Here is a 13,665-nt window from a genome sequence, read left to right as displayed (position 1 = left end):
GTCTGGCTTGTGTCTGTGTGGCTGATAAAATACAACTTCATTTTCATCACACAAACCTCTGTATGGACATCCGCTGTTGCCTGTGGCAATGTCGCTGTTGCCTCGTTAGTTGTCGTATGCCAACTCTTAAACCTTTAACTTGAACATCTCCAGGAGCACCTTTCACAACCGTCTTCATTTGAAATTGACTCCCAAACATCAAAGGTTTAAGGAACAGTGGCACATATCCAAATATTTTGTATTACTGATAGACAGCAGACACACAATCATGTCTCCAGCACCTCTACGTGCACAATAATGTTCATCTTGTAATCCAATAGTTGCTGGCGTGAGTGGATCGGTGCAAGAGACTCATTCAGGAGGTGGAGAGACTCATTCAGGAGATGGAGAGACTCATTCAGGAGATGGAGAGACTCATTCAGTGGGAGAGACTCATTCACTGGGACAGACTCATTCAGCGGGACATGGACAGACAGAGTCAACGAAAGGTAAGGATTACTAGACAGTTAAGTGTTTTCCCTAAAGGCCACTACACACATAAAGACAATCTGGCTAATTTTGCCGTAAAGATTATCCTACAAGAGAATCGAATCCTGTGGTGTGAGGTGTGTTGAGTCTATTTCTCTTGACAATCCGCTCTAAATATTCTCTGGGCTACATTGGATTATGTTTGAGTGGACGAGCCTCTCAAAACTGTTCAATCCAGGATTTTTTCCTCTTCATGTGTGGGGTCTCTCACAGATAACTCAACTTCCCCTTTAACAGATTTTTTTTTCAACCTGGACATTTTCCCATGTACTTGTATCTAAGAGTGGTGGGCACTAGGGGTGCAACGGTTCTCGGTTTTTTTACGGACGGTACGGTTTGCGTTCCACGGCTCAATTCACTAGTGAACCGTGACGGTTTTCGGTTTTCGTTTTTTTTATTTATTTTTTTTTTTTACCTTTATTTTACCAGGAAGTCACATTGAGATTAAAACCTCTTTTACAAGAGAGACCTGGCCAAGACAGGGTCAAAATAGTAGCTTAAAAAAACAGTTCAGATAACAAGACAGGACATAAGACAGTGGCAACAATACAATAGACAAACAATGGTAGGGGTATTTACAAGGTGATTAAAACATTGAGAAGTCTAACCAAAGCAGGTACAGCGAGCGGTGACCACATCCTTTAATCTACGCTTTAAGATACTTATGGAAATAAGGGCCTCTAATTTAAAAGTAGTCTGTAGGTCATTCCAAGACCAAGGGCCATAATAAGACAAGCTTGCCCTTCCAACATTGTTCATGATAAGTGGCACCTTGTATTGTAGCCATCTACGAGACCTGAGACCCGAGCCACTCGGTATAGGGATGAACTTCAGGCCCAGATAATTCGGTAAGAAGCCAGAGATGATTTTAAACACAAGAGTGTACCAGTGTTGGAGCCTTCTGACAGAAAGAGATGGCCATCCAACCAGACTATACAGTGTACAGTGATGGGTCCTGAAGGCACTATTGGTGATGTATCTTAGAACCGAATGATACAGGGGGTCTAGCTTGGATAAAGTGGACAGAGAAGCAAACCTATATACTGTATCACCATAATCCAATTGTGAAAGGAAAAGGGCGGAGACAAGACGTTTTCTGGAAGCCAAGGAAAAGCAAGATTTAAATCTATACAGGAAGCCCACTGTACGCTTAAGCTTTATGGCGAGAAGATCAATTTGGCCGCGTTCGTAAATTAGCTCTGAGAGCGCCGGAGCGTCCACGTGAATGCCTCGAACGCGGCCTTTGGTCAGAGGTCGAGTTGGTCTGGAACGTTTGTTTCTGAACCGAACCGTACCGAAAACCGTGACCCAAAATACCGAACCGTACCGAACCGTGGGCCAACTGAACCGTTGCACCCCTAGTGGGCACAGTCTGAATGTGCTCAGTTCCCCATTGGAATAAATTGAAACAAAAGTTCTTCACTTCCAACAGAAGCAATTACAAAAATTTAAAATCCCACCACCCTTTTAGATAAAAGTAGATGGGGAAAATAGAGTCCAGGTTGGAAAAAATGGCACTTCCCCTTTAAGATTTAGAAAATCTTTGTGTGTGGCAGCCTTAAGTTGTTTTTGCCCAACCCAGGTGCTGGCATACAAGAGGCTTTGTAGGTCGGTCTGTGGCATGTCATTTCCCTCCAGAGTAACTCCGATTCACACCAAATTTGGTGCAGATGTGTAGCATAGGAGAATTAATGCCTTCAGCTTTACTTAGCCTACCTGTGGCACTTAATGTTCATCTTGTCATTCAACAGTGAGGCAGCCGAAACGGAGTAGGTCGGCGCCAGATGGAGAGACCCATTTAGGGGATGGACAGACGGAGCCAAAAAGAGGTAATGATATTGGGCATGACATGTTTTTTCTTGCTTAACCAGAGGCTAGCATACGAGAGGCTTTGTGGGTCTCTGTCGTGTAATTTCCCTCAAGTTAACCACCGTTCGCAATACATTTGGTTGAGATGTGTAGGATGGTAAGAGAATAAAGGATTGTATCTTTGACCCCGATACATTCATAGATGGCACTATTGCAACTAATGGAAAAACAAAACGCACAGATAATGTTTGAAACTATCAAATTATACCACTAATCTGTTATTTATTTCTTTTTCAGCCCGCAAACAATCGACGAGGAAGTCCTGGAGCCCGGAGGAACAAGCAGCCGTGAGGAGGCACCTTCAGAACTATATATTGACCTTTAAGATCCCAGACAAAGAAGCCTGCAACAAGTGTCTGAAATCAGAGCCAGACCTCAAAGAGAGAGATTGGAAAGCAATAAAATTTTATGTCGCAAATAGAAGTGCAACTCTAAAGAGGAAGATGTAGAACTGATGTTCCTGTGTGTTGTGTTCAACTGGATGTGTTGTGTGTGTGAACACATTTGTTTTGTGGATGTTATTTGCCATTTTAGTGCAAAGCCCTAAAACGAAAAAAGCCACTCAAGCTATTTCACGTTATTTCTTGGAGTACAATATAGATTAAAGTGTCACACCACCCTAGAACAACATTGGGCTGAAAAACTAGATGCCTTTACATAATTATAGTTGATAATAGTCCCTGAAATCTGCAGCAGTAGTTTTATTAACAGTAGACTGATTTTATTTTAAGTTTATATCATTCTAACATACTATTGTGATTATTATTATTTTTTAATCTGTATTTCCTGTTTTTTCACTGTTAAAATATATTGAGCATATAATTGAGCGCTGTTTGGTGATACATTGGGCTAGAGACTTGAAATCACTTTTGGCTGAAAGCTGGCATCCCACTGATGGCGTATGTCTTTGTGTTGTGTTCAACTGGATGTGTTGTGTGTGTGTGAACACATTTGTTTTGTGGATGTTATTTGCAATTTTAGTGCAAAGCCCAATAAAACGAAAAAAGCCACTCAAGCTATTTCACGTTATTTCTTGGAGTACAATATAGATTAAAGTGTCACACCACCCTAGAACAACATTGAGCTGAAAAACTAGATGCCTTTACATAATTATAGTTGATAATAGTCCCTGAAATCTGCAGCAGTAGTTTTATTAACAGTAGACTGATTTTATTTTAAGTTTATATCATTCTAATAACATACTATTGTGATTATTATTATTTTTTAATCTGTATTTCCTGTTTTTTCACTGTTAAAATATATTGAGCATATAATTGAGCGCTGTTTGGTGATACATTGGGCTAGAGACTTGAAATCACTTTTGGCTGAAAGCTGGCATCCCACTGATGGTGTGTGTCTTTTTCTGTTCCCCTGGCTACATAGGAAGTGTCCCAAAATTGAGCCTAAAGTTCAGGAGGTCGCCAATGTTAAACGGCTGAGTGGGGAGGGGTAGTGAGTGACTAAATTGAGTGCTGTTTGGTGATACATTGGGCTAGAGACCTGAAATCACTTTTGGCTGAAAGCTGGCATCCCACTGATGGTGTGTGTCTTTTTCTGTTCCCCTGGCTACATAGGAAGTGTCCCAAAAGTGAGCCTAAAGTTCAGGAGGTCGGCAATGTAATGTCAATGGAGGCCTATCCCCAATAAGTTAAACCCTGTTTGGCCATACAATGGACTAGAGACTTGAAAACAATTTTGTCTGAAAGCTGGCATCCCACTGATGGTGTGTGTCTTTTTCTGTTCCCCTGGCTACATAGGAAGTGTCCCAAACGTGAGCCTAAAGTTCAGGAGGTCGGCAATGTTAAATGAACAGCAGAGGCCTGTGTGTTGCTATCTGTGGAAGGTGCTGTGTGGGGGAGGGGGAGGCGAATAGTGATTGGTTCTCAGTTAACAAGCAGGCCCAGGAATGCACAAAATGCATCCATTTTCCAAAAGTTACTGGCTTAATATGCTCCATCACAGTTTGATGACTTTTCAGGGTTTGACTTTTACAAAGGATATTGTATGTATTTATTTTAACCCTTTTAAGAGTATTGTCATATATGGTGAGATTACAATTATATGAACTCCAACTGCAAGTATCACAGTGCTAAAGTTAACAAAAAGCATATCATAAACATTCTGGTTATTTTATTTTAGTAAAAAAATCGCTCTCTGCATGGCTGACATGGTGGGAGAGAAGCTAAGAGAAATTCTCGATTATGGACATGAGTGCGCCAGCACAGCACGGGTCCCACCGTGAGCCGGTCATGAAGGAAGGTTAATTGAACAGAGCGAGGCAGATTTCAGCAGAACAGAAACTTAACTGTGTGGGGGAGGGGTGCAAATCAGTGCTCTGTCTGCATAGTGCACAACTAAATTGAGCGCTGTTTGGTGATACATTGGGCTAGAGACTTGAAATCACTTTTGGCTGAAAGCTGGCATCCCACTGATGGCGTGTGTCTTTTTCTGTTCACCTGGCTACATAGGAAGTGTCCCAAAAGTGAGCCTAAAGTTCAGGAGGTCGGCAATGTAATGTCAATGGAGGCCTATCCCCAATAAGTTAAACCCTGTTTGGCCATACAATGGACTAGAGACTTGAAAACAATTTTGTCTGAAAGCTGGCATCCCACTGATGGTGTGTGTCTTTTTCTGTTCCCCTGGCTACATAGGAAGTGTCCCAAAAGTGAGCCTAAAGTTCAGGAGGTCGGCAATGTTAAATGAACAGCAGAGGCCTGTGTGTTGCTGTCTGTGGAAGGTGCTGTGTGGGGGAGGGGGAGGCGAATAGTGATTGGTTCTCAGTTAACTAGCAGACCCAGGAATGCACAAAATGCATCCTTTTTCCAAAAGCTACTGGCTTAATATGCTCCATCACAGTTTGATGACTTTTCAGGGTTTGACTTTTACAAAGGATATTGTATGTATTTATTTTAACCCTTTTAAGAGTATTGTCATATATGGTGAGATTACAATTATATGAACTCCAACTGCAAGTCTCACAGTGCTAAAGTTAACAAAAAGCATATCATAAAAATTCTGGTTATTTTATTTTAGTAAAAAAATCGCTCTCTGCATGGCTGACATGGTGGGAGAGAAGCTAAGAGAAATTCTCGATTATGGACATGAGTGCGCCAGCACAGCACGGGTCCCACCGTGAGCCGGTCATGAAGGAAGGTTAATTGAACAGAGCGAGGCAGATTTCAGCAGAACAGAAACTTAACTGTGTGGGGGAGGGGTGCAAATCAGTGCTCTGTCTGCATAGTGCACAACTAAATTGAGCGCTGTTTGGTGATACATTGGGCTAGAGACTTGAAATCACTTTTGGCTGAAAGCTGGCATCCCATTGATGGCGTGTGTCTTTTTCTGTTCACCTGGCTACATAGGAAGTGTCCCAAAAGTGAGCCTAAAGTTCAGGAGGTCGGCAATGTAATGTCAATGGAGGCCTATCCCCAATAAGTTAAACCCTGTTTGGCCATACAATGGACTAGAGACTTGAAAACAATTTTGTCTGAAAGCTGGCATCCCACTGATGGTGTGTGTCTTTTTCTGTTCCCCTGGCTACATAGAAAGTGTCCCAAAAGTGAGCCTAAAGTTCAGGAGGTCGGCAATGTTAAATGAACAGCAGAGGCCTGTGTGTTGCTGTCTGTGGAAGGTGCTGTGTGGGGGAGGGGGAGGCGAATAGTGATTGGTTCTCAGTTAACTAGCAGGCCCAGGAATGCACAAAATGCATCCATTTTCCAAAAGCTACTGGCTTAATATGCTCCATCACAGTTTGATGACTTTTCAGGGTTTGACTTTTACAAAGGATATTGTATGTATTTATTTTAACCTTAAAGTTCAGGAGGTCGGCAATGTTAAATGAACGGCTGAGGCCTGAGTGTGCTGCTAGCTGTGGAAGGTGCTGTGTGGGGGAGGGGGAGGCGAATAGTGAGTGACTAAATTGAGCGCTGTTTGGTGATACATTGGGCTAGAGAGTATTGAGTTACATGCTAAGCTGTATCAGTGCTAACTAGAGTACTGAGTTACATGCTAAGCTGTATCAGTGCTAACTAGAGTACTGAGTTGCATGCTAAGCTGTATCAGTGCTAACTAGAGTACTGAGTTACATGCTAAGCTGTATCAGTGCTAACTAGAGTACTGAGTTACATGCTAAGCTGTATCAGTGCTAACTAGAGTACTGAGTTACATGCTAAGCTGTATCAGTGCTAACTAGAGTACTGAGTTACATGCTAAGCTGTATCAGTGCTAACTAGAGTATTGAGTTACATGCTAAGCTGTATCAGTGCTAACTAGAGTACTGAGTTACATGCTAAGCTGTATCAGTGCTAACTACTGTACTGAGTTATATGCTAAGCTGTATCAGTGCTAACTAGAGTACTGAGTTACATGCTAAGCTGTAACCCGAGTTAACAATAACTATACAATTATAGTGACAATAACAACAATAACAACAATAACATAGTGACAATAACTCACTATGTCAACCCGAGTGTGCTCCCGGGAGATTAAACAAACGCACCCAAAGTCTTCAAGGGTTCAGGGCTTGGATAAGGGCTCCATTTGGGATTCAACCAAAGTGTGTTAAGGTGTTCCCCAGAAAGATGGTAACATCTGAAAGTGTGTTAAGGTGTTCCCCAGAAAGATGGTAACATCTGAAAGTGTGTTATGGTGTCCCCAGAAAGATGGTAACATCTGAAAGTGTGTTATGGTGTCCCCAGAAAGATAGTAACATCTGAAAGTGTGTTATGGTGTCCCCAGAAAGATGGTAACATCTGAAAGTGTGTTATGGTGTCCCCGGAAAGATAGTAATATCTGAAAGTGTGTTATGGTGTCCCCAGAAAGATTGTAATATCTGAAAGTGTGTTATGGTGTCCCCAGAAAGATAGCAACCTGAGACTCCCCACATGGGTGGTAGAAGTCATGTCTTGAAAAAAGTATTGAATATTGCTAATTTGAAGTGAGATTCTGGTTCCTGAATTTTTTCTGATCATGCCTGATTTTTCTCAGTGCTGTACGGTGTCTAGAAAGGGGTGTCCCCACACGGGAGGTCCTAGTCATATTGTCCCACAATGTAGCATAAACAAGTATGTGTGTGTGTGTGTGTGTGTGTTTGTAGTACGTGCATGTACGTTTGCGATGTTGAAACTAGACTGGTAGATCTTGGCAGACTGGCTACTTGAAAAGTAGATCTTGGTTCCAAAAAGTGTGAGCACCCCTGGTGTATATGAAGATGTTATGACGTTTTATCATGAAAATAATGAACAGCAAGCTAGATCCAAAACTAGGGCCGGTGGAGGAGGGCAATTGTCACATTGGACAGACTACCAAAACAGAAAAATAAAGTATCTTAATGACAGCAAAAGTGATGGATGTCAGAAATACATTACCTGGAGATTCAATAAGGTAGCCTACTTTTATATGACAGGATATGGGTTAGGGTTATATGACACCTGTAGCTAGATAGATAGATAGATAGAGCCAAAAGTAAAAAGTCGCTGAGAGACGCAAGCAGGGTGTGGGCTGGTAATTGTATGACGCGCCAAACAATCCGCTGAGATGAAAAGTACGTTTTAGAGCATTTATTGAATAGAACAATCAAATTTGGCGACGTACAAAAAGAATCCATAAGCGATCAAAACCAGAAAAATAACAAACTATGCGTATAGAATATGCGTATAATGCGGTCAACAAAAATACGCTCCCCTCTCTCTCCACTACCGCCATGCAAGGTGCGCAGGTGCTTAAATTACCTTGCAATATCACCCCCCATAACCATATGACTTCTCAATACGGTGATCTAGGCAATAAACAAACAATCAAAGTAAACTCACAATAAACCCATTAGCCTGTTATACTAAATACCCCCTAAATCATATTCATACCTCCTACTAGTGTTGTTCCGATACCATTTTTTGATCCCGATACCGATACCGATACCTGACCGTGCAGTACTTGCCGATACCGAGTACCGATCCGATACCACGGCGTTTGAAAAAACAAAACAAAAAACCATGTTTTTTGAGCCGCATACTCACCTCGATGTAAAATTATTGCTAACACTTAGTCTGGCATCGGGTGTTTGGTATCGTGAAAAGTATAATCAAAAATCAATTAACCAACTCAATCAAGGTACCATTTGGTTCTGTAACTAATCATAACAGCAGGGCCGGCCTGTGGGACTGGGGAGTGAAGGCGGTGTCGCCCATCAAAAGAAGAATGTGGCCAGGTACTAATATATATGAAGGCACACGATTTGTCAAAGTGCAGTTCAATGAATTTGTGAAATCACTTCCATATTCGACTAGGTTTGACACGGAGACTGGCCCGGACTTCTTCCGAGTTATTCCATCCGGGTAGTTTTGAAGCCTGACAAGCAAAGAATGCTGCTAGGGTTTAAACCTTCTAGTCGGAGACTCCTAGCAAAGTTTCTAGCTAAACGCAAGTAGACTTAAAAGTTCTAGACACTGGTTTTTATAACTTTGACAGTCCGGTGTGTGCTTCATGAAACGGGGTTGGTTTTTTAGCTACCATGCATTGGCCAACAGAATTAGTTACCCTGGTGAAAAGTGGGCAAACGTGGCACCATTGTTGAAATCAAAAGTCAAGAACGATAGCTAGTTATTAGTTACGCGTATAACATTACATAGCTCTTCATCCCCAGCAGTGCCTGTCGCTTTGCATGTTCTGTTCATTGAACAGTAGCAGCAACTCAACCACACACTGTCTGTATGAGTAACGCCGGTAAAACAAAACGTACCTTTCTCTGCCACATAATCCTTAGGGGCCATGCTTGCCGATCACAGGTGATGATATACTTGTTAACGGGACTTGTAAAATCCTATTTACTTTGCTCAACTTTAAAAATGGAATGTTTCTCGTGTCTTCACACCGTCACCGGAGACAATTCATTCACCGAGTTGCGGGACGCTGTGGGTGCGTTCGTAAATTCGCTCTGGAAATCTGATCACCACTCAAGGAATGCCTCTTGTCCAATCAAATTGCTTGGTCCCTTTATGACGTTGATACCACTGTGCGCTCCAGCGTTCTAAGAGCGAATTACGAATGCAGCTGAAGTTTGGTATCGGGTGTTATTATTTGTTAGTACTCGCCGATACCGATACCAGCATTTTTGTGCGTATCGGTGGCCATGCCGATACTAGTATCGGTATCGGAACAACACTACCTCCTACAACACCTCAGGCCTTTGGGTCGGGTGGTTCATCCACATGGATGGAGGCAGACTGAAAGGACATACAGTACATTCATTGCCTATTTCATAAATGTTCTCCATATAACGACGTCGATCATTGATCGACAACGACACTATATAATTGTTTGCCTGACTGGCCATCGGATTTATTGATCCACCTGTTAGACTAATTATTATTGTGTTATGATTCAGTGCCATATATATAAACTCCTCAAAAAAAGTTTGGAAACGTTATTTCAGTCGATTCTTCCTCCCCTTTAATAATACCAATGGGTATTGTATTTTATATCGTTGGAAAGCCTTATTAGTCACCTTTACAACGAGGTACAACTTGTAAGGATCATGCATTCGTGGAATGAGTAACACAGCTAAACGTGTGGGTAGCGGGCCAACATTATTTGACAAAATCCCCTGCAATATTCTTCTGTTGGTATTCACTCTCGTTTTGAGCTTCAAGTGCTGGCAGGTGTATGTCAGTCACAGGTGTGTGACTGGCACCTGAATGGCACCTAATTGACAGTGGCAATCCCATATCTCCAGATTCTGGGACCAGGCTGGTGACCAGCATGAGGAGGAGGTGCCAAGCTGTTGTGACTGCGTATGGATCTTCCACACACGACTGAGGTCCCTGACAGTGTAAAATGGCCAACATGTGTTGTTTTTTCCTTATTACTGTGGGAGAGTGCAATCATCCAATCCACCAAGCAACTCAAAACGAGAGTGAATACCAACAGAAGAATATAGGGGATTTTGGCAAATATGTTTGGGCCGCTACCCACATGTTTAGCTGTGTTGTTCATTCCATGAATGCATGATCCCTGTACAGGTGACTAATCAGGCTTTCCAACGATATAAAATACAATACCAATTGGTATTATTAAAGGTGAGGATTAATCAACCAAAATAACGTTTCCAAACTTTTTTTGAGGGGTTTATATACAGTATGTTAAGGTACATGTGGGAATACGGTACATGTGGGAAAACTAGGGTTAGGGTTAGGTGCTAGGGTGCTACGGTTAGGATTAGGGTTAGGGTTAGACATGTCAGCATGTACCAAGTCGACGTAGCACCTAACCCTGACCCTAGTTTTCCCACATGTACCGTAACATATATACATATAGTAGGGATGCTCCGATCTGGATTTTTGGGGCCGATACCGATCACCGATTTGTTTCCTCAAGATCAACCGATACCGATACCGATTTTTTTTAAAATACATAACTGACTGGATAGCCTAAATATTTTTTGCTTTTTAGACAAAAGTTTTGATCCATTAGGCACCAAGCAAACGCAGACCCATTTTTATGGCATAGTAAAGGTCTGGCCTATCACCCAGTTAGGGCCTGAAGCCCAAGTCAGTCGATATGGCTGTATAAAAGACATCATAAACGTGGCCTTCATGGTTTACATACTGTTACGTCCTCCTATGTTTTCTGTTCAGTTATCTGTCTTCCCCAGGAAAAGGAAAAAAAAAAAAAAAAAAAAAAAAAAGAGATCGGTTTTTGCGATCGGCCATTTTTGCCGATCACCGATCGAGTCATTTGGAGTGAAATCGGCCGATTTAAATCGGTGGCCGATAAATCGGAGCATCCCTAACATATAGTACATATACATATTAAAGTACAATTCAATAATATTTCAACAATATTGTAGATTTTCACTTTGAAGTGGAGAGATTATAAGTACTAATACATGTTCTTTTCTCATGTAAAATAAGGGCTGCATTTACATGTAAAGATACATAACAGAGCTTTGGAAAAATGTGCATCTTAAAATAAAGTGCTTAATTTTTGAAAAATAAATTTAAAAACTAAATATAAAGTGTAGCTTCAGTTTCCCTCTCTCTTCTGTTTTGCTAGCATGTCCTGGGTTAATATTTCGGTTTCCCTTGTGGCTGATGATGCTGACGTAGGTATCTGTAGGTACATAGGTGTACAGATAAAGGCTGTAAACCCCTTATGCATCACTGTGTGCTATACTCTCTGGTTAACTGGTCATCTCTCTCTATCCGCCGAACCCTTCACTGGTATATTTTCATTTACAAATCCCAAGGACCCAAGGCGCACGGCAGCCCTAGCCCTCAACTAGTGAATACTGCGCCCCAGTATGGTGTTGCAGTGCCCACACTGCAATTAAGTTGACCCTCCCTTTTGCCCATTACTGACCCCTCCCTGTCCCTAGCTCTTTAGCTGTCTAGTTTTTGGTTCTGTAGTTTTAGTTTAGTTTTAGATTATCTTAGACTGTTTTAGACTAGTTTTAGTTTTAAGACCATGTAGTTTTAGTTTAGTTTTAGACTATATTGACGGAAAGTTTTAGATTATCTTAGACTGTTTTAGACTAGTTTTAGTTTTAGACTATGGGCCGGTTTCACAGACAAGGCTTAAGCCTAATCCTAGACTAAAAAACATCTTCAATGGAGATTTTACATTGAAAGTGTGATTTAGTCCAGGACTAGGCTTAAGCCTCGTCTCTGAAACCGGCCCTATGTAGTTTTAGTTTAGTTTTAGACTATATTGACGGAAAGTTTTAGATTATCTTAGACTGTTTTATACTAGTTTTAGTTTTAGACTATGTAGTTTTAGTTTAGTTTTAGACAATGTAGGCCAGGTTTTGTATTGTATTTGGTTGTGGTGAACAGGTCACACTTGAAAATGAGCCCTTGGGGCTCAATGTGTTTTTTACCTGTATAAATAAAGGTTACATTTAAACATTTAATACAAAAATAAAATAAAATAGGTACATCGGTATCTGCTTGATCTTTTCACAAAACTCTTATTTTTGTTTCCCCTCAAGGAAGGTTTCAGCTACCACTCATGCACTCCTTGACCGTCAGTAAATGTGTTTTATGTTGACGCAAAACGCAAGCAACTTTAAGGGAACATTCATTAGCACGTTGTTGGGCAGTGAATGAATGTGTTTGAATTCTGGTGGATCGATCATATTGGACTCTGTATCGTGTATTTTCTCTGTCCTCGGTTCAGATTTGAGTGTGTATGTTTCTGCTCAAAAGATGGGTTTAGTCTCGTAACGCTTTACATTGCCGCTTTTAATAATCGCCATGGTCTCCAAACATATCAGACATACAGGGTTTGAACTGAACTGCCCGTGGGAAGAATGAACATGTGAGAGTCTGTCCATTCTTCATTAAACAAGGACAAAACAGAGATAATTGTATTCGGTAAACCTGACAAAAGATCGAAAGTCAGTGCTCTCTAAACTAAAAAACAGGTCAGAAATCTTAGTGTAATTCTAGACTCTAAACTTCAACAGCCACATGAACTCGATAACTAAATCAGCCTACTATCACCTGAAAAACATAACAAGAATGAGAGGTTTCATGTCCAAATAAGACTTTGGAAAAAAAAAACTCATCCATGCATTTGTTTCAAGTAGACTTGATTATTGTAATGATCTACTAACAGGCGTATCTAAAGGGGCTGTTCGTAAGCTGCAGCTCATCCAAAACGCAACTGCTAGGGTCCTAACAAAAATGAATACGTTTGAACACATTACACAAATCCTGAGATCCCTACACTGGCTACCAGTCTCTCACAGAAAATGGTCTTGGACCAAAATACATATCAGATCTCCTCCCACCCTATATTCCCGCAAGGCCCCTAAGGTCAGCTGAGACTAATCAGCTAATAATTCCAAGAGTAAAAACAAAACACGGTGCAGCAGCTTTCAGTCACGCTGCTGCATGCTCCTGGAACAAACTCCCTGAAGAAATCAACAGGCGCAAACCCTAAACATATTTAAATCTAAGCTGAAAACCTTCATGTTTTGCAGCAGTTATGATTAAACACTTCTATCAATGTATTTTATCCATGAACTATTGTCGTATTAAATGTTTTATCTATTTACCTCTCAGTGTTTCCTCTACATGCATTTCATTTTTTTGGCGGTCCGCCACGATGGAATTTCCTCCGCCACCATTCAGATTTCTCAACCCAAAAAAAAAAAAAAATTTAGGCCGCTTTTCAGACCTTCACAGCGCTAGACACACCCACAAGCGCTGAAACTGGACCAGTCCGTGTGTGTCGCGAGTATTGAACTTGAGGCTGCGTTCGTAAATTCGC

This window comes from Nansenia antarctica, assembly GCF_963989245.1.
Source record: "Nansenia antarctica genome assembly, chromosome: 1".
In the NCBI taxonomy this organism is placed as follows: Eukaryota; Metazoa; Chordata; class Actinopteri; order Argentiniformes; family Microstomatidae; genus Nansenia; species Nansenia antarctica.
This window is presented reverse-complemented; position numbering follows the sequence as displayed.